Source organism: Macaca fascicularis, chromosome 12, assembly GCF_037993035.2.
Source record: "Macaca fascicularis isolate 582-1 chromosome 12, T2T-MFA8v1.1".
Classification (NCBI taxonomy): Eukaryota; Metazoa; Chordata; class Mammalia; order Primates; family Cercopithecidae; genus Macaca; species Macaca fascicularis.
In genome coordinates this window covers 638,686-659,441 of record NC_088386.1, presented here as the reverse complement: position 1 = coordinate 659,441, position 20,756 = coordinate 638,686, and the positions used below count along the sequence as shown (strand labels likewise).

The following is a 20,756-nucleotide window of genomic DNA, read 5'->3' as shown; positions in this document are numbered from 1 at the left end:
GCAAGGGTGTCACCCCATAAGGACCCCTGTCTCTTTCTCTGTTGCCTTTGCCCACTGACTCTGACAACAGGGGTCTTTCTTTCTCCTTGGCTATCTTTGGATATGGGGGCTCCATCTTCTGTGCCACCGTAGGGAATGCCTTTTGCATGCATGGCTAAGTCATTAAAAAGCCTACAGTTTCAGAAACATTTTGAGTACTCTGAAGCTGAGTTGAAATCTCAGGCTTCTTTGTCTGAAAGGTAACTCTTAGGCTAGAAGTTTCTTATCCTAGCTTTGGTTTTGAGGCCTCTGTGTTCTCCTCCTGGGTTGGAAGTTATTCCTGGCTTTTTGTTTCATGGTGTCTCTGTGATCTTGGTCTTGCTCCTTTCATGGGAAATTCTCAGTTGACTAAATTCTCCCTTCTCAAACCTCTGCTGACTGTGTGTTCCACCAATATGGAACTAATTCTACTTCCTTTCTTGTTTGCATGACTTTACTAAGAATTATTTACAACTTTAATAGTTCTTTTGAGAAAATTTTGATCTTCCAAATTGCCTCCTTTAGACCTTGCCTTTCCTAATTGAGTCTCTCAACTCCCTATAATCACGGAAACTTTAGGCACCCCACTCCATGCCTTGGAGGCTCTCAATGTGCTCAGGGATCTGCAAAAGCAAACACTTGAGGCTGAAAAATAAAATAGAAAAAATAAAATTTAATTCTCAGCTTCATAAGATTGTATGTCAAAAGAAAATCTTGAATATCTTAAAAATCTCCAAAAACATTGGTGAAAAAAAGCTTTAGCCCTCATATGAAGAAGATAAAAAGTTGTTCCATTTTCCAGAAACACAGTTATAATACAAACATAAAATGTTTGTAAAGACAAAAACCAAGTCTTCTACATAAACTAGTAAATTTTGTATTATTGTCATCACATTAATCAGGGTTCCCCAGAAAGGTACAATCCGTAGGATATATGTAGACAGACAGATGAGAGAAGGTTCACATAATTATGAAGGCTGAGAAAGTCCACGATAGGCTGTCTCCAAGTTGGGGAACCAGGAAAGCTGGTAGCATTGCTCAGTCCATGTCCAAAGGACTCAGAATCAGTTAAGCCAATGGTGTAACTCTCATTCTGAGGCCAAAGGCCTGAGATCCTGAAGTTCTGATGTCAAAGGCAAGAGAAGGATGTTTCAGTTTCAGAAAGAGGTAATTCACCTTTCCTCTTCCTTTTTGTTCTATCTGGGCTCTCAAGCAGTTGGATGGTGCCTGTATTGGTCTATTTTTATACTGCTATGAAGTAGTACCTGACTTTGAGCAATTTATAAAGAACAAAGAGGTTTAATGGACTGAGAGTTCCACATGGCTGGAGGGGCCTCACAATCATGACGGAAGGAGAAGCAAAGATGTCTTTCTTCACATGGCAGCAGCAAGAAGTTCTAAGCCCTCTTATAAAAACATCATGAGAACTCACTCACTATCATGAGAGCAGCATGGCAGTAACCACCACCATGATTCAATCATCCCCACCGGGTCCCTCCCACAACATGTAAGGATTATAGGAACTACAATTCAAGATGAGATCTGGCTGGCGACACAGTCAAACCGTATCAGTGCCCATCCACATTGGGTCAGGGTGGATCTTCCATAATATCTCAGTGTCTTCCAGAAACACCCTCACACTTATGCCCAGAAACTGTGCTTTACCAGCTATGTTAGTATCTCTTAATCCAATCAAGCAGACACCTAAAATTAACCATCAGAATATTTATGCCTGATTCGTGGCTAAAATTTCAAGACGAAAGCTATGAGATCTCTATTTGTGTTTGTATGTCTATTAATGTATGTTCTGTATATGTGACTTTTCTTAACTCTAGCACTGCAAAATTCATTTATAAAATCCTCTAAAAGTGTTCTATTCTAACTTAGATTGGAAAAAAAATAATCATTGATAAATAAATATTCCCCAAACTCCTAGAAATGTAAGAACCGATCCAAATGTTTTTCAAGTTAACACGATTTGGATACAACTTAGTTAAATAAGATATATTTCACATTTTTTGTGTAATAAAACAACTATGTCTTCAGAGGAGTTACATTAAATATAAAACAAACAAGTTTTTTGTTTTTTTTTTTTTTTTTTTGAGATGTAGTGTCTCTCTGTCACCCAGGCTGGGGTACAGTGGTGCGATCTCGGCTCACTGCAAGTTCCGCCTCCTGGGTTCAGGCCATTCTCCTGCCTCAGCCTCCCGAGTAACCAGGACTACAGGCATCTGCCACCACGCCCAGCTAATTTTGTATTTTTAGTAGAGACAGGGTTCCACAGTGTTAGCCAGGATGGTCTTGATCTCCTGACCTCGTGATCCGCCTGCCTCGGCCTCCCAAAGTGCTGGGATTACAGGTGTGAGTCACCATGCCCGGCCAACAAACAAGTTTCTATTCTGCTTGAGTGCTTACAAGAAACTATTATACTTACTAGATAATTAAAATCAAATCTACAAGCTTTAAGATTTTAAGTTGTCATTCTTATGAAAAACATTATTTCCTTTATGGTGAAAAGATACACATCTACTTAGAATGAGCCAGCTGGACTCAGTTTAGATGATCCCAAGTTTGTTGGCAACATCCAAAGCATCGTAATCAGAAGCCAGTTGAACATATGCCTCCTTCTCTCCATCAGTCCGAATCAGGATGTTGACCATGGCCACATCCACATCCCAGAGATTCTTCACAGTCTGTTTGATCCGGTGCTTGTTGGCTCTAACATCGACAGTGAACACAAGCGTGTTGTAGTCTTCTATCTTCTTCATGGCTGACTCAGTGGTCAGTGGAAACTTGATGATAGCATGGTGGTCAAGCTTGTTACTCCGGGGGCGCTCTTCCCAGGATAACTGAGCTGCCTCCGGAGTCGCAGTGTCTTGCGACCCTGGAAAGTGGGTGAGGTGCAGATCTTCTTTTTTTGGGAGGCTGTGGACACATTTCAACACTGCCTTCTTGGCCTTTAAAGCCTCTGTTTTGGCTTGGGCTTTAGGAGGGGCAGGAGCTTCCTTAATTTTTGGTGCCATCTTGTGAAAAGCGAAAAACATTATTTCAATAATAAGTTTTTTACAGTAAATCTGCCTAATAGTTTCCAAAATACTTTTGGTAATTTTTAACCTTAAAGTTAAGCTAAGTAAAATATTTCCATTAAATATCTAATCATTTATAAATAAGATACAGTACTACAAAATTAATTACTGAACATAAGTAATCCAAGTTTATATACTTTTGGCTTCTTATTTTTACAGAGAAACTAGGTATTCTGGCCTGTTAATAAACATGTTTTTGCCTACCACACTGAGAAATTGAGACGGAGCAACACTCAGTCTCAAAAAAAAAGAAAAAGAAAAAAAAGAAATCTCTTTCTCTTAAGTTAACTCGTTTTTTTGTTTTGTTTTTGTTTTTGTTTTTTTGAGACGGAGTCTCGCTCTGTCGCCCAGGCTGGAGTGCAGAGGCCCGTTCTCAGCTCACTGCAAGCTCCGCCTCCCGGGTTTACACCATTCTCCTGCCTCAGCCTCCCGAGTAGCTGGGACTATAGGCGCCCGCCACCACGCCGGCTAATTTCTTGTATTTTTTAGTAGAGACGGGGTTTCACCTTGTTAGCCAGGATGGTCTCGATCTCCTGACCTCGTGATCCGCCTATCTCGGACTCCCAAAGTGCAGGGATTACACACCACACCTGGCCACTCTCAAGCTAACTCACAACAATTTTAGTAGATTATGCTTTTGTAAACAGAAAAGGAGCATTTATCTTTTTTTCCCCACCTGATTTCTCTAGAATTTTGAAATTCTTACTGAATACTCTTACTTTCATGACAATATAGTTGTTAGCAAAAGTCCAGTAAGAATCTGTTCATCTTGGCCGGGCACGGTGGCTCAAGCCTGAATCCCAGCACTTTGGGAGGCCGAGACGGGCGGATCACGAGGTCAGGAGATCGAGACCATCCTGGCTAATACGGTGAAACCCCGTCTCTACTAAAAAAAAATACAAAAAACTAGCCGGGCGAGGTGGTGGGCGCCTGTATTCCCAGCTACTCGGGAGGCTGAGGCAGGAGAATGGCCTGAACTCGGGAGGCGGAGCTTGCAGTGAGCTGAGATCCGGCCACTGCACTCCAGCCTGGGCTACAGAGTGAGACTCCGGCTCAAAAAAACAACAAAAAAAAAAAACAAAAAAAAAGAATCTGTTCACCTTGTAACAGGACATAATTGGAAACTTTGGCTATATTATCAAGGCTTTTACTGAAATACCATATTTAGGAAATGTACCTCAGACCGGTTATGACCAGCAATTGTAAGGAACTAAGGTTGACTTTTATGGAGTCAACGCTTACAAAGCACTCTGAGAAAAGCCAGTCTGATACCTAGATTATGGGGTTCACAGCCTTACAGATTAGTAAGGAAGGTCATTTCCTTGTAGGCCCAGGAATTTGGGGCTATTTTGAGGGCCTCAAGTAGAGAGGAATTCACACAAAGCTGTAAGGTCTGCAGCTGAAATTTGATAGTATGTTCTTGGCTTGGCTTTTAGCCTCAATAAGGCCTTTAAAAGTCCAATCTGAGATCCTGTATGAAAACTTGCAGCAAGGAAGCTTGAAAGTATCTATGTGGTCAGCTCTTGTTCTTACTAAACTTACATAAATGATCAGGCACAATCTAACAAGGCTAGACTTATTTTTGAAACAAGAATAATCTTACTTTGATTATCTATGATCAAAAATAGATGGTTACTACAGAGATAAATTTTATGTTTCAATGGAAAACTAAGTCGGACAGGCGTGGGGGCACATGCCTATAATTCCAGCACTTTGGGAGGCCAGGAGTTCAAGACCAGCCTGGGCAACATGGTGAAACCTCATGTCTACTAAAAATAGAAAAATTAGATGGGCATGATGGCAGGTGCCTGTAGTCCCAGCTAATCAGGAGGCTGAGGAGGGAAGATGGCTTGCACCCAGGAGGTAGAGGTTGCAGTGAGCTGAGATTGCACCTTTGCACTCCAGCCTGGGCCCAGAGCCAGACCCTGTCTCAAAAAAAAACTTTTTTGAGGAAAACTATACGTAACGTAAATGACAAGTAGATGGGTGCAGCAAACCAAGATGGCACATGTATACCTACGTAACAAACCTGGACGTTGTGCACATGTACCCTAGAACTTAAAGTATAATAAAAAATTTAAATAAAAGGAAATCTATATCCCTTGTGGGTTATCAGATTCTAGTCTAGTTTCTTGTCTTTGGGCTAGTTTTACCTGTTTGTAAACTGGATCCTGCCATCTGATGAATTTTGTCCCATAATGATACTTATGGAATAAGAAGCCAAATACTGCCTCTCCTATTAATGTATCTATTGTCAGTTAATTTGAAGGTCTCCAACCCTGGAACAAAGTTAGAAGAGGAAGGTTTTGCTCCCCAAAATGCATAACCAACTGTGGTACATTCATGCAATGGAATATTATTTAGCCGTAGAAAGGAACAAGCTATCAACTCACACAAAGACATGAGTGAATCTTGCATGCACATTGCTAACTGGAAGAAGACAATCTGAGGAGAATACACACAGTGTGACTTCATTTAGTGAGATTCTGGAGAAGGCAAACTACACAGATGGGAAGCCATGGGCTCCATGGGGTGGGGATTTGAAGCACTCCGTATGATACTTTAATAGTGGATACCTGCCACTACGCATTTGTCAAAACACGCAGAATTTTACAGCCAAATGGGTAAGCCAAACTCTATTCAAATTAAATAAAATTATTCAGGATGTGGAGTATCCCAGGACAGAATATATTATGTGAAAAATAATTTAACTATGCTACAAATTACTAAGGTTTGGATGTGGTTTGTCCCTGCAAAAACTCGTGTTGAAATTTGACCCCCAATGTGGCAGTGTGGGGCGGTGGGGCCTAGTGGAAGGTGTTTGGGTCATGAGGACGGATCTCTCATGAATAGGTTAATGTCCTCCATGGGGATGAGTGAGTTCTGCTCTCACAGGAATGGATTAATTCCTGCAGGAGTAGGTCGTTAACAAGAGTCTGGGTTCCTTGGCGTCTCTCCTGCTGTCGCTCTTGCTATGTGATCTCTGGTGTACCCCTTGCTCCCCTTCCACTTTGCACCATGAGGTGAAAAAGACTGAGACTCCACCAGATGCAACTGCCCAATCTCAGACATTCCAGCCACCAGTATTGTGAGCCAAATGGACCTTTTTTACTTATAAATTACCCAGCCTCAGGTATTCTGTTACAGAAGCACAAAACGGACTAAGACACAAATGTAGGAAAAAACTCGATGAAGGTGTAGGGAAAATGGTGTTGACCTAATCACTTCAAAAATGAATAGATTCTGTAGGCTGAAGGCAAATGGACTACACTTCATCACTGGATTCCATTTTATAAAGTTCTTTCCAACAGGAGTAATTGTGAACAATTGTAAAACCACAGTATCTGTATCTGGAATAAAAGAATGACTTACATAAGTTGCAGATGGTAGGAACCAGGTCTCTCACTGTTGAAGTGGGAGGTTACAAATTAGCAAGGGGAGAAGGCTAGAATGATTCATGTGATAGTAGATCAGAGGTTGAAACATCAACATAAACTTACACTTGGTTTAATATAGATACATACAGTTCTACATAGAAACCTTTAAAATTAGGGGTGTATAGGTCTGTTAGATGCACACATATACTTTCTAGCATTGCTAAGGACGGACAAGATACAATGTGCTCATTCAGCAGTCAGATGTAAGTTTTCCTACCATTCTCAAAGGAATCAGGCTCTTTGAAGAAATGTCTGGTACTAGAAATGGGACAGTAAATATATGAGCCAGGATAATCTTGAGGTATCAGAAAGTATGTACGAAAAAAAATTAAAATATGTAATAAAAATAAATAAAAATTAATTCTTTTATTAAAAGAAAACAGGAGCCAATAAAAAGAGCTACCCATGACCAACACAGGAATGAATTGTGCAACATAATGCTGTAGTGCTGAATAGTAACTAAAGCTTTAAGTAATTATCTAGGTGTCTGTGTTTGTATACATAGGTGAATAAGCAAATGGAGTTGAATAGAAATCTCCTTTGCAAAAGAATTCCAAATAATTGAGGTAGACAGCCATCAAGAAGGTGGAGCTCCTCACTCTGTGTGGGCTCCGCATAGTGACTTGCTCCGAAAGAACACGTGCAGTAGTAGGGACAAGGCGGAAAAATAATGCACAGTGGAGAAATCTAGCTCTGCCGAACAATCCAAGTGAACATCAAAGGCAACAGTTCACCTTGAGAAAATGAAGTGACAAGAGTAGCACTTCACCTCTGTGATCTACTTCTTCCAGACCCAGAATCTCAGTATAATTATAAGAAAAATTCCATGTTTAATCACAATGGGGGACACATTCTACAAAATTCCTGACCAATCCTCCTCAATACTGTCAAGGTCATCATGAGATGGAAAGCCGGACACACTGTCACATCCAGGAGCCACCTACGTGATGACTACATGTCATGAGGGGTCCTGGATGGGTCAGGGTAAGATGGAACTAAGGGAATCCAAATGAAATATGAATTTTAGTTAATGCTAGTCTATCAGTATTTGCTCATTAACTGTGAGACATTACGTAAGATATGAATAAGCCATGTGAGACACACTGACAGAAGATGTTAATAAGAGAGGAAAGTAGGTTGAAGCTACAAGGGAAATCTCTGCAATTTTTCTTTTTTGCAATTTCTGTGTAAGTCAAAAACTGCTATAAAACATAACTGTATTTAAAACATTGTTATATTTTTCAAACACTTCTTTAATTATTTATACCATGAATTGCTAGTAATTGACACTGTTAACTAGTCCTGTTTTTTAAATAAGAGCATTTACGACACAAAAAAATTTAAATAATGCAGACTGATATATAAATCAAAATAAATGTTCTTTACATGTTTTCTGTTACAGTGGTAACACATATGTGTAAATTTATTTATCATTTTTTTTCTTGTGCTGTGGTTATGTCCTGGGTTCATTCTCTAAAATGCTGTTCACCTTAGACCAGGAAAAAAAACAAACCTACCAGACTCTGTTTCAATTCATGACTAAATATTTTCAAAAGAGTGACTTTCTAAATATATGTTCCAAAGGCAAATTGATTCATTGTGACTGGATCACTTCTTCCAAAGACTTCTTGTCTTTATTTTGTTCCATGCCTACCTTTTAGCCGTAATACAACAGAGTCAAATATTGGCCACTGGGAAAAAAAATATTCAAAGAAAGAAAGAATGTGAGCAGAACTTGTGACCATGAAGATTCAATGTTTTACCACAAAGCTTTCTAAAACAGAAGAGTGTAAAAGGATATTCAAAGTCAATTTCCTCAATGAGGCTTTGCAGAAAATGGGGAAACTAGAGAAAAAAAATGGCAGGACACTCTATGGGTGATTTCAGATGTTACTATGCTTTATGGGAAAAAAAATACTTTACCTTTTAAAGAATCACAAAGAAGTATTAGAAACCAAAACTCTGGAATGTTTCCAAATTTAGTTGAACCTCTATGTAGTTATGTCTATAGAGCTAGTCATGAAGTTGATGATTTTTTAAAAATCCGTGCCTTGTGTAATAAAATACACAATGAATACTCAATGCTCATAGGAAAACATGTAAGACCTTATGAAAGGAAAATCAACCTTGGGGACCCAAAATCACTAAGCTAAAACGAAAAGTCAAGCTGGGGCTGCTGGGGGCAAACCTGCCTCCCATTCTGTCCAAAGTCACCCGTCTGCTCACCGAGAGAAATGCGTATCTGAGTGCCTCATCGGGAGAGGGTAACCAGCAACTCAAAAGAATGAAACTATTTGTCTCTTACCTACCTATGACCTGGAAGCTCCCTGTCTGGCCTTCTCTTCAAGTTGTCTCACCTTTCTGGACTGAACCAAGGTACATCTTTCACATACTGATTGATGTTTCATGTCTCCCTAAAGTGTGTAAAACCAAGCTGGGCCCCGACCACCTTGGGCCCATGTTGTCGGGACCTCCTGCGGAGGCATCAGGGGCGCATCCTCAAACTTGGCAAAATGAACTCCCTAAAAAATCTCAGACCGGTCTCAGATTTTCAGGGTTCACACATGTAATGTAGGATATCAATGTTTATAAAACAGATATTATTCTATATACTATTAAAAATATGCTGCCAATTAACCTTAGACTTTCTCAACAAAATAAAAAATGTTGATGAGGTACAAATAACATATTTAAACTTAAATAATGTTGCAAGTTGGCCGGGCGCGGTGGCTCAAGCCTGTAATCCCAGCACTTTGGAAGGCCGAGACAGGCGGATCACGAGGTCAGGAGATCGAGACCATCCTGGCTAACACGGTGAAACCCCATCTCTACTAAAAAATACAAAAAAAAACTAGCCGGGCGAGGTGGCAGGTGCCTGTAGTCCCAGCTACTCGGGAGGCTGAGGCAGGAGAATGGCGTAAACCCGGAAGGCAAAACTTGCAGTGAGCTGAGATCCGGCCACTGCACTTCAGCCCAGGCAACAGAGCGAGACTCCATCTCAAAATAATAATAATAATAATAATAATAATAATAATGTTGCAAGTTTTAATATGCCTACTTTTCAATTTTTCAATATTTTTACTAATTTAACACTGTAAGAAAAATGAGCAATGAAAACATGAATAAAAGTGTTTACAGAGGGTGCACATGTTTCCTCCAGCCTCTGCCCATCTCCAGCTTTTATCCCAACTGTCCTGATAGTGGCTCTAAGCATTTCTCCTTTCTCTATACCAAGATCTCCCTGCTGAAGCACAACCAAATCTTATAATGTGTTATGACACGCTGTGATGATGAGCAACCAAAGCCTCGAGGAAGGGATGCTTTTGTAAAACAAGACTTGCAGAATATAACGTGTGAAGTAGCCCATGGCAGATCTCCCTTTAGCACCCGGGTAACAGACAGGAAGCTTTTGCCTCACCTTCCTCACTAGCCCGTAGCCACATCTCCCCAGGTCAGTCTTGAGGACAACAAAACTCTGGTCTTCACTGTGAACACACTAACAGGTGCTCCAAAGCCATGGCCTCTTCTTGGGTGGGTCCTGAGGAGAACAAAGCTCTGGTTCTAATCCTAACCCCAATCCTGTCTGTAGACTTTAACCCTGACCCTAAACCCTGATCCCTACCCTGGTCCCTAATTCTGACCCTTTGACCCTGACTCTGATCTTGACCCTGACCATGACCCCACCTCTAACCATACTTCCGGCCCTGACTCTGACCCAGACCCTACTCCTAACCCTAACTGTACTATTATCTTTACGATCTATCTCTAATCTTACCCCCTACTGCTAAATAGATGTACCCAAAAGCACTTATTAAATTATTTAACTTTTTTCCCTTGAATTCTCTAAGGACATCCTAAAGGAGATGTCTTTATATATTTTGCAGTCCCTCTGAGTGGTATGGCTTCAGATCGGAAGTTCTAATACTTTGCAAGACATAGAAAGTTTGGAGAGTAACAGCACGGGGTTGTTAGGGATGCATGTTGGCATTCACGATAGTCATTGGTGCTGTTGTCCAAATATTTTCAGTTCAGTTTTTATGAATGCACTCTGACTATTCTAACCCACCTACTAAAATTTTTGCATGAGCACATAGCTTTTTTTTTTCCTCTCTCTTTTTTTTTGCATATGGAGGTGAGAAGAAATAACGTGATTTTTTCAGGAGAAATCTCTAAGCACAGAGTTCTGTTCAGCATGTTTTTTTCTCTTTTCTATAGCAATAATTTTAGCAATATTAATAGCTTCAAAAAGTAACTTAGCTATTAGGTTTTTAAAAATGTCTTTTGTCTTCCAGTTTGTAAGCCACACTGATCAGGACTACAGAGTTGAATTATTAGAAGTGATAAAGGAAAGATAATGCTTATCTTTTAAAAACATGAATTACCTGTTTAATGAGCACAAACAAGTTTTGTTCTACTCATCAGGTAATAAAGAAAACTTTACACAAAAGGTGAGGGTCAGGGAACGCAGACAACACACAACTGACTTCATGGCAGGAAGATTCTTAGTGCTAATTCAATGTTACCACTTATTAGCTGCAAAATATAATTGTATTTGAAATTTTGATCATAGACACTAACCATCATTATGGACAAAGGATGGCCACTGACCAATGAGAAAAGATGGTGGTCATAACAACCAGCAGTACCCCTGGCACATCCGCCAGTGTGCAGTGACTGTCAGGTCTGACTGATCTGGATGTCTTAACAGCTTCATCTGTGAGTGACAGGATTGCCTTGTGTCAATGGCTCTCAAACCTGGGTGCTTGCTTGAATCTCTTAAATAACTTTCAAAAATATGTTCATCACTAATTCACAATTATACTGTTTAGGAATTATGAATCTGGATGCTCCTGTATTGGGTGCATATATATTTAGGAGAGTTAGCTCTTCTTATTGAATTGATCCTTTTACCATATGTAATGGCCTTGTCTCTTTTGATCTTTGTTGGTTTAAAGTTTGTTTTATCAGAGACTAGGATTGCAACCCCTTTTTTTTGTTTTTCTTTTGCTTGATAAATCTTCCTCCATCCCTTTATTCTGAGCCTATGTGTGTCTCTGCACATAAGATGGGTCTCCTGAATAGAGCATACTGATGGGTCTTGACACTTTATCCAATTTGCCAGTCTGTGTCTTTTAATTGGAGCATTAAACCCATTTACATTGAAGGTTAATATTGTTATGTGTGAATTTGATGCTGTCATTATGATGCTAGCTGGTTATTTTGCTCATTAGTTGATGCAATTTCTTCCTAGCATTGACAGTCTTTACATTTTGGCATGTTTTTACAGGGGGTGGTACCAGTTGTTCCTTTCCATGTTTAGTGCTTCCTTCAGGAGCTCTTGTAGGGCCGGCCTGGTGGTGACAAAATCTCTCAGCATTTGTTTGTCTGTAAAGGATTTTATTTCTCCTTCACTTAAAACTTAGCTTGGCTGGATATGAAATTCTGGGTTGAAAATTCTTTTCTTTAAGAATGTTGGCCGGGCGCGGTGGCTCAAGCCTGTAATCCCAGCACTTTGGGAGGCCGAGACGGGTGGATCACCAGGTCAGGAGTTTGAGACCAGCCTGGTTAACACGGTGAAACCCCGTCTCTACTAAAAAATACAAAAAACTAGCCGGGCGAGGTGGCAGGCGCCTGTAGTCCCAGCTACTCAGGAGGCTGAGGCAGGAGAATGGCGTGAACCCGGGAGGCGGAGCTTGCAGTGAGCTGAGATCCGGCCATTACACTCCAGCCTGGGTGACAGAGCGAGACTCCGTCTCAAAAAAAAAAAAAGAATGTTAAATATTGGCCCCCACTCTCTTCTGGCTTGTAGAGTTTCTGCTGAGAGATCCGCTGTTAGTCTGATGGGCTTCCCTTTGTGGGTAACCCGACCTTGCTCTCTGGCTGCCCTTAACATTTTTTCCTTCATTTCAACTCTGGTGAATCTGACAATTATGTGTCTTGGAGTTGCTCTTCTTGAGGAGTATCTTTGTGGCATTCTCTGTATTTGCTGAATTTGAATGTTGGCCTGCCTTGCTAGGTTGGGGAGGTTCTCCTGGATAATATCCTGCAGAGTGCTTTCCAACTTGGTTCCATTCTCCCCGTCACTTTCAGGTATACCAATCAGACATAGATTTGGTCTTTTCATATACTCCCCTATTTCTTGGAGGCTTTATTCATTTCTTTTTACTCTTTTTCCTCTAAACTTCTCTTCTCACTTCATTTCATTCATTTGATCTTCAATCACTGATACCCTTTCTTCCAGTTGATCGAATCGGTTACTGAAGTTTGTGCATTTGTCACGTAGTTCTCATGCCATGGTTTTCAGCTCTATCAGGTCATTTAAGGACTTCTCTACATTGGTTATTCTAGTTAACCATTCGTTTAATCTTTTTTCAAGGTTTTAAGCTTCTTTGCAATGGGTTCGAACTTCCTCCTTTAGCTCGGAGAAGTTTGATCATCTGAAGCCTTCTTCTCTCAACTCATCAAAGTCATTCTCCATCTAGCTTTGTTCCATTGCTGGTGAGGAGCTGCAATCCTTTGGAGGGGGAGAGGTGCTCTGATTTTTAGAATTTTCAGCTTTTCTGCTCTGTTTTTCCCCCATCTTGGCGGTTTTATCTACCTTTGGTCTTTGATGATGGTGATGTACAGATGGGGCTTTGGTGTGGATGTCCTTTCTGTTTGTTAGTTTTCCTTCTAACAGGATCCTCAGCTGCAGGTCTGTTGGAGTTTGCTGGAGGTCCACTCCAGACCCTGTTTGCCTTGGTATCAGCCACGGAGGCTGCAGAATGGTGAATATTGCTGAACAGCAAATGTTGCTACCTGATCGCTCCTCTGGATGCTTCATCTCAGGGGGGCACCTGGCTGTGTGAGGAGTCAGTCAGCCCCTACTGGGGGATGCCTCCCAGTGAGGCTACTCGGGGGTCAAGGACCCACTTGAGGAAGCAGTCTGTCCGTTCTCAGATTTCAAACTCCGTGCTGGGAGAACCACTACTCTCTTCAAAGCTGTCAGACAGGGACATTTAAATCTGCAGAGCTTTCTGTAGACTTTTGTTTGGCTATACCCTATCCCCAGAGGTGGAGTCTACAGAGGCAGACAGGCCTCCTTGAGCTGCAGTGGGCTCCACCCAGTTCGAGCTCCCCGGTCGCTTTGTTTACCTACTCAAGCCTCAGCAATGGTGGGCACTGTTCCCCCAGCCTCACTGCCATCTTGCAGTTAGATCTCAGACTGCTGTGCTATCAATGAGCGAAGCTCTGTGGGCATGGAACCCTCCAAGATAGGTGCGGGATATAATCTCCTAGTGTGCAGCTTGTTAAAACCCTTGGAAAAGCACAGTATTAGGGTGGGAGTGACCCGAATTTCCAGGTGTTGTGTGTCAGGGTTTCCCTTGGCTAGAAAAGAGAATTCCCTTACCCCTTGCACTTCCTGGGTGAGGCAACACCTCACCCTGCTTTGGCTCTCGCTCAGTAGACTGCACCCACTGTCCAGCATCCACTATCCAATGCGCCCCAGTGAGATGAACCCAGTACCTCAGTTGGAAATGCAGAAATCACCCGTCTTCTGTGTCGCTCACGCTGGGAGTTGTAGCCTAGAGCTATTCCTATTCGGCCATCTTGGAACCGCCCAGCTTTAGCTTCTTTCCACGTAATGCTGCATCTGCATTTGAGACCAGAGGTATTAACATGGGTTAAATTGTGAAACTGTCTAGCATTAGATATGGCAGTAGCAACTAGGCGATCAGCCATTTGATTCCCTGCAGTCAAAGGTCCTAGAAGAGGTGTATGAGCCCTAATGTGAGTGATGTAAAAAGGGGGCATTCTACTCCTAACTGCTGTTTGCAATTGGATAAATAAAGTCATCAGTTGTTCATCTGTATGAAATTGTAACTGAGCATTTTCATTTAATTCTGTGGAATGAACCACATATGAAGAACAGAAACCACATTAATAGGCATATCAAAATCATTCAATACCTCAATTACAGCTAAAAGCTCTGCTTTTTGAGCTGAAGTATAGGGCGTCTGAAAATCTTTACATTTTGAGCCAGAATAAGAAGCTTTAACATTACTAGACCCATCTGTAAAAACATTCTCACACCTTCAATTGGTTTAAATTTAGTTATTTTAGTGAGAATCCAATTCGTTAATTTCAAAAATCGAAACAGTTTTGTTTTAGGAAAATGATTATCGAAAATTGTTTAGTAACCAAGTCCTCTAAAGCCTGCAGTTTCTCTTTACTCAGCAGCCATTGTTCTAGCCAATTTGGATAGATAGCATTTTAAAGGTATAGGTTCTGGAGGCTTAATGATGGGCACCATCAAAAATGATATCCTAAACCTTGACGGGAACTTTGTCTTTCCACTTAAGCAGTTCTTTCAAACCTTGCAAATTTTTTCCTAGTCCCATACCAGGGACATACCCTATTTAATGCATCATATGTTGACTTTGGGGGCTATATAATTGTTCTGGAATTAGAACTTGTGCTCCCTATTGTTGTAATAAATCTCTCCCCCATAAATTTATAGGTATAGAAGTTATAACCAGCTGAATAGTCCCAAGTTGTACATCAGACCCTTCACAATGCAAAACGTAACTACTTTGATATACTTCAGGGGATTTACTGACTCCAACTATGTTAAATTAAACTATGTTAAATTGAATTGGCCATGCGGATCACCAATGTTACAGAGAAATGATTGAAGTGTCTGCTCCCGTATCTACCACATCTTTAAATTTCTTTCCCTGAATAGTTATTTCACAGGTAAGACATTTAACAGTAATTTGATTCACCCAATAAGCTGCTGTGCCTTGTTTATTTGTGCTTCCAAATCTTCCTGTTCATTTAATTTCACTTTTCCCCAATTCCACATATGGCATAATCAGGAGCTGTGCTATATGCTCTCCTGGCTCTGTTTCCAGGGAACAGACGTAGATATAACAGTTCGAATTTCCCCACTGTAACCTAAATCAATGACTCCTGTATGTATTTGTACTCCTTTTAAATTTAAACTAGACCTTCCTAGAAGTAATCCTATCATCCCCAGTCGCAAGGGTCCACAGAACCCTATTGGAACTTTTTGCGGGAGTTCCCCATGCACAAGGCTCAGAGCTTTTGTGCAGCATAAATCTACTGCGGCACTACCGGCTGTGGTGGGGGACAGACATTGTACAGCGATGAGGGAATGGTCTGAGCTGGAAATGCCCTTGTTTGGAATGGGGCCTGGGACGGTCTCCTCATAGCATCTCCCAAAATCGGGTTCCTATCTTGTGACACTGATTAGCCCAATGTTTTCCTTTTTCACAATCTGGACATATTTCAGTATCAGCAGTTTTTTTTCTTCCCCTATCTGGTGGGCTGATTTTTTTCTACATTCTGTTTTAGTATGACCATGCTTCCCACAGTTAATATAAGCTCCAGGAAAAAGAATATTTCCTTTATCCACTCTCAGTCCTGCCATTGTCTGTGCCAACAAAGTAGTTTTAAGCAGATTACCTCTGATACCATCAAAGGCCTTGATATAATCATCAACTAAATGTGCTTTCCCTCTAAAAGGTCGCAGAGCAGCCTGGCACTCGGGATTAGCATTGTTGAAAGCTAATAAACACAACACTATATACCCTGAGCAGCCGAATCTGCAATCACCCTAGCCCCTAGCCCTAGTCCTCGCCCCTAGCCCTAGTCCTCGCCCCTAGCCCTAACCCTAACCCTAGCCCTAACCCTAACCCTAACCCTAGCCCTAACCCTAACCCTAACCCTAACCATTTTTTGGGCTACTTGCTTCATTTTTATAAGACTTTTGCTGGTTTTATTTTTAAGTTTAAAAAAGTTCTTTCTTTTAAAAAAAAGAGAAATCCTTAATTCTCAAAGACTTTTCAAAATAGAACTCTCAAATAGTAATTGATAGCACTTTACATGTTTTCGTGATTAAAAAAAATTCTAAAAGAAAAAAAACAGTTTCATCCTGCTTTCATATTATAACCAGAATCGTTGAAATAATATGCTTCAATTGATAGTAAAGTAGCATTTACCTTTTTGGATCAATGAAGCTAAGCCAGCACTAAGAATTCTGTTACTATTCCTCCACTACGTTTCAGAGTTATTTCTTCATCCCTATATATACCGCAATAATGACTCGGCTAGGTCCATTTCGATTATCAACTCAACCCTAAAAGAAAGATGATTTCCATTGGTTACACATTTTAGAAAATTGTTGTTATCTTGGAACATCTGCAGTCTAATCTCAATAAATTTCAAACAAGGGCACTGAGACCCCAGCTAATAGAACTATCTAATTCAGTATTATTAAGATCCCAAAGATCAATGGCAAAGCATTGGCTATTTTCTGCATTTTGTCCAATAATTAAAATTTGGCCAGGATTGTTGTTCATAGCAGGAGCCATGAATGGTTTTGCAGCGTTTTGTGACATCTTAAGGGCTATGGTGGACCTTGTCCTTATATCATGATCTGCTAAGCAATTCACCAACCATACTTCTCCACCTCAGTCCTGATTTTAGCCTCCTTAGGAGAACATTGAAAACATGATTGGTAGTAATGTGTGTTCACTTGCTTAAAGATGTTACAGGAAAGATTATGCTTAAGAGTAGTTAGAGGGAAATGTCTTTTTGAGTTTGTTTCCTAAGCCCCAAGCCATTCAGCTTACCTTATTATGTCCCTTTACCTTACAGTATAAAAGTCGAAATGTGTATAATGGGAGACAAGAGATATGGGAGGAGAAGAAGGGACTAATATTAATTGAGCCTTTTTAGTAGGGACCCGCCTTTTACTAGAGTCTGAGCACTCCTCTCCTCATACATTGTCTCATTAAACCAACTCTCCAAAGTATTATCTGTCCTGTTTTATGGAAAGAACAACTCAAAAATGTCGCATTGCCAGTAAGTGGTGGAGCTGGAATTTATCTGCCCCCAAAGTACTTTCAGAAGGACACAGCAGTATACTGAGGTTAAAAAAAATTACTATTCCCAAACTGAGATCCTTCTGTGAGTTTTGTAACTCGTTTACCCTGGCAGTTAGTTGCAATACTATCAAGTTGGCCATCAAGAACATTCTGGTCTGTTTAAGCTATAGTGGGAAAGCCAAGATATAAAAACATCACCCATGGGAATTTTGAGACTAGAGTAGTTAGAAGCTAGTTTAAGATCTCCATCCAACTCTAAGATAGTCAGGGTAACTGCCAGAAGACCCTCATGATCCCAAAGCCGGATTTTGCCCTAGTATAATGGGTTCATATTTGATTGGCTGCACTTAGCTATAAATCCTGAGGAGAAGAAGAAGAAAGACATCAGAAAATAATTGGGCTAGAAAAACCTTAGTTTGAAAGCAAAACACAGAATCCAGGTAAGTGGGCTTACTGGGAAAGGCTTATGCCACGTTGCTCCCACAATGGAGGGCCTTATGATGGCGATGGTTAGGCTCCTGCTCTCCTGCTGCACCATCATTTCTCCCAAGGCCTTGGTGTAGGTGTAAGTATTGGGCCAATCTCCGATCTGCTTGGGTGTGATCTCGTCAGTAACAGCATTGTCCGTACATAAAAGGTAGAGTAAAAAGAATTCTAGCAACATGTGTTAGACAATAGACCAAAAGGAAAATGTGAGACACAGTCAAACAAAACTTCCACCCTTTAGCCATGGTTCTCGAATTCAGAACAGTCACATGATACCAAGTTTGAGTGCATACCTGCTCAAAGTATGCATGAGCTCTTTTCACTGCTAAGCCCAATCTTATCAGTCAAATCCTGTGTCCTCCCATCCAGACAGGTAGGTAGGTAGACGGATAGATTCAATAGCAATGCCACTTTATTACTACTACTAGTGTAGGGCTATTAGTACTACCTTATTAGTACTACTTTAGCGCTTTTACTTTACCAGTACTGATTATTCTGTAGTAGTACTAATTTGAGGTAATTACATACAACCTCTTTACTTCCTCTCCAACAAGCTCATAAGTACATTCATTGCACACATTTTTGAGTCCCAGTCATTCTCCCAGTAGTGTGCTGGATGCTGTGTTCAGGGAGCTTGAGGCTCTCATCCAAGGTGTTTCAGCGGCAGCCCTGTTCAGTGTTATCCCACAGAAACCCAGTGCAGTGATCCTGAAGACTTTAGCTTTATATTTTAAAAATTTCATTCAAGGCAAATCAAATCAAAGTGACTACTTTTGGCAGACTGACAATCTGTTTTGCCAATACTATGTAATGCATTTTGAAGGTCTGTTTACAGCCTATGATAATAACTTGCTAATTATTTCCAGAGGTTTTCAACAAATTCTGAAGTCTGTCAAGTGGGGTGATTATAGCACTCTGGAACAACTTCAAAATCATGAATATTGAATACTCCTACTTACAAGATGACATGTATCATGAATAACTTGAGTTACCATAGCATCAGCCTAATCTTTCTTAAAAATATGTCAGAACCAGCTGGGCACAGTGGCTCACACCTGTAATCCCAGCACTTTGGGAGGCCGCGGCGGGCAGATCACGAGGTCAGAAGATTGAGACCATTCTAGCCAACATGGTTAAACCCCGTCTCTATTAAAAATACAAAAATTAGCTGGGCATGGTGGTGTGTGCCTGTAATCCCAGCTATTCAGGAGGCTGAGGCAGGAGAATCACTTGAACCAGGGAACAGAGGTTGCAGTGAGCTGAGATTGTGCCACTGCACTCCAGCCTGGTGACAGAGCAAGACTCCATCTCAAAAAAAAAAAAACGTCAGAACCATTTCATTGATAATCCCAAAATCTATCTACAGCTCTCTGAGAGCGCAAAACAACTACTGTCAATTAAATATGTAACATTTATCCTAGCTCAGATCTATGTGGTTAAATTATTAATATAACATAGCTTTTTAAAAATTAAGCTGTTGGAATATGCTAGTGTGCTTTTTCTGATCAATGTGGTACATTTCTATTTTATACAACAGAACATAACTATACTATTTCGACTCTACAAAATCTTCAGTGTTACCACCTTGCTGACATGACAAATTTTTGAACAACTAAGATGTTCATGAGGTTAAGACTTATTCAGAATCAACTCTCAATATTAATCCTCATTTGATCCTGGGGGAGAACCTGGGCATTGACCGTTATGTTTCCATTTTTCTTGCTTTGCTTCTGAGTGCTGAGTGTGTTCTGGATACTCCAATGCCTTTTCATTTAAATTGGAGAGAGGAAGATTGAGAGGTTCTAGAATTAAAAACAACTTAAACTACACAGAAATATCAAGGATATTTTAATTATATGGTCACCTAGTGGCTGGGAAAGAGTGTAGGATGCTGCAGACACCTCTCCATCTTCACAATAATCCTACCTCAATCCATTTCTGGGTCAACAGTGGATTGACTGACCTAAGACTGTTTTCCCTCAACTGCAAAAATAGAGTTTATAAAAACCAGGTCTTGAGGGAATACAGCTTCATTTCAATACAGCTTTAAAGAAAAAATTTCTAGAAAACATCAGAGCCCAACAATGTGCTGGGATTGTATGTCACATGGCTAGTATCAGTTGCTGTCATTAATGTTGGGGTACATGGAAAGGATAATACTTGCAGGGACGAGAGCCTCATAAAGCTTAGTGAGTTGGCTTGTATTAGCAAATGTTGGATTTTGTTGTTGTTGTTCTTGTTGTTTGTTGTTGTTGTTGTTTTGAAACGAAGCCTCAGTCTTGTCGCCCAGGCTGGAGCACAGTGGTAAAATCTCGTCTCACTGCGATCTCCACTTCCCATGTTCAAGCAATTCTCCTGCCTCAGCCTCCTGAGTAGCTGGGATTACAGGCGCCCACCAGCACACCCAGCTAATTTTTGTACTTTTAGTAGAGACGGGGTTTCACCACGTTGGCCAGGCTAGTCTCGAACTCCTGACCTTAGGTAAGCTGCCCACCTTGGCCTCCCAAAGTGCTGGGATTACAGGCACGAAAAAATTTTGGTTTTATAGATTTCCAACAACACACATGGAAGAAATTTTAATATTCTATAGATGGCTTACCTCTGCTACTCTTAGCTACACCTGTATTCCACTGTTTTATCTTTTCATTCTAATTCTACTTGTGAAAATGGCAATAATTATATTCATTGTAAATTCTCAGGCTATTATGAGGGTAAACAGAAATATTCACAACTGCATTTAAACTCTTTGATAAAACAAAATGAGCCAATAAACCTAAGGCATTCCTATTTTTAAATAAAACAACCGGAGAGCATGATATATCTGCATAGGTAATAGT

General features: G+C 40.6%; 2 pseudogenes; both read right to left on the bottom strand.

Annotated features, from left to right (window-relative positions):
• LOC141408153 (large ribosomal subunit protein uL23 pseudogene) overlaps positions 1 to 20,284 on the bottom strand; it is a 62,777-nt pseudogene extending 42,493 nt beyond the window's left edge.
• On the bottom strand, positions 674 to 20,284 carry LOC141406922 (large ribosomal subunit protein uL23 pseudogene; annotated as a pseudogene).
• Positions 20,285 to 20,756: the final 472 nt, after the last annotated feature.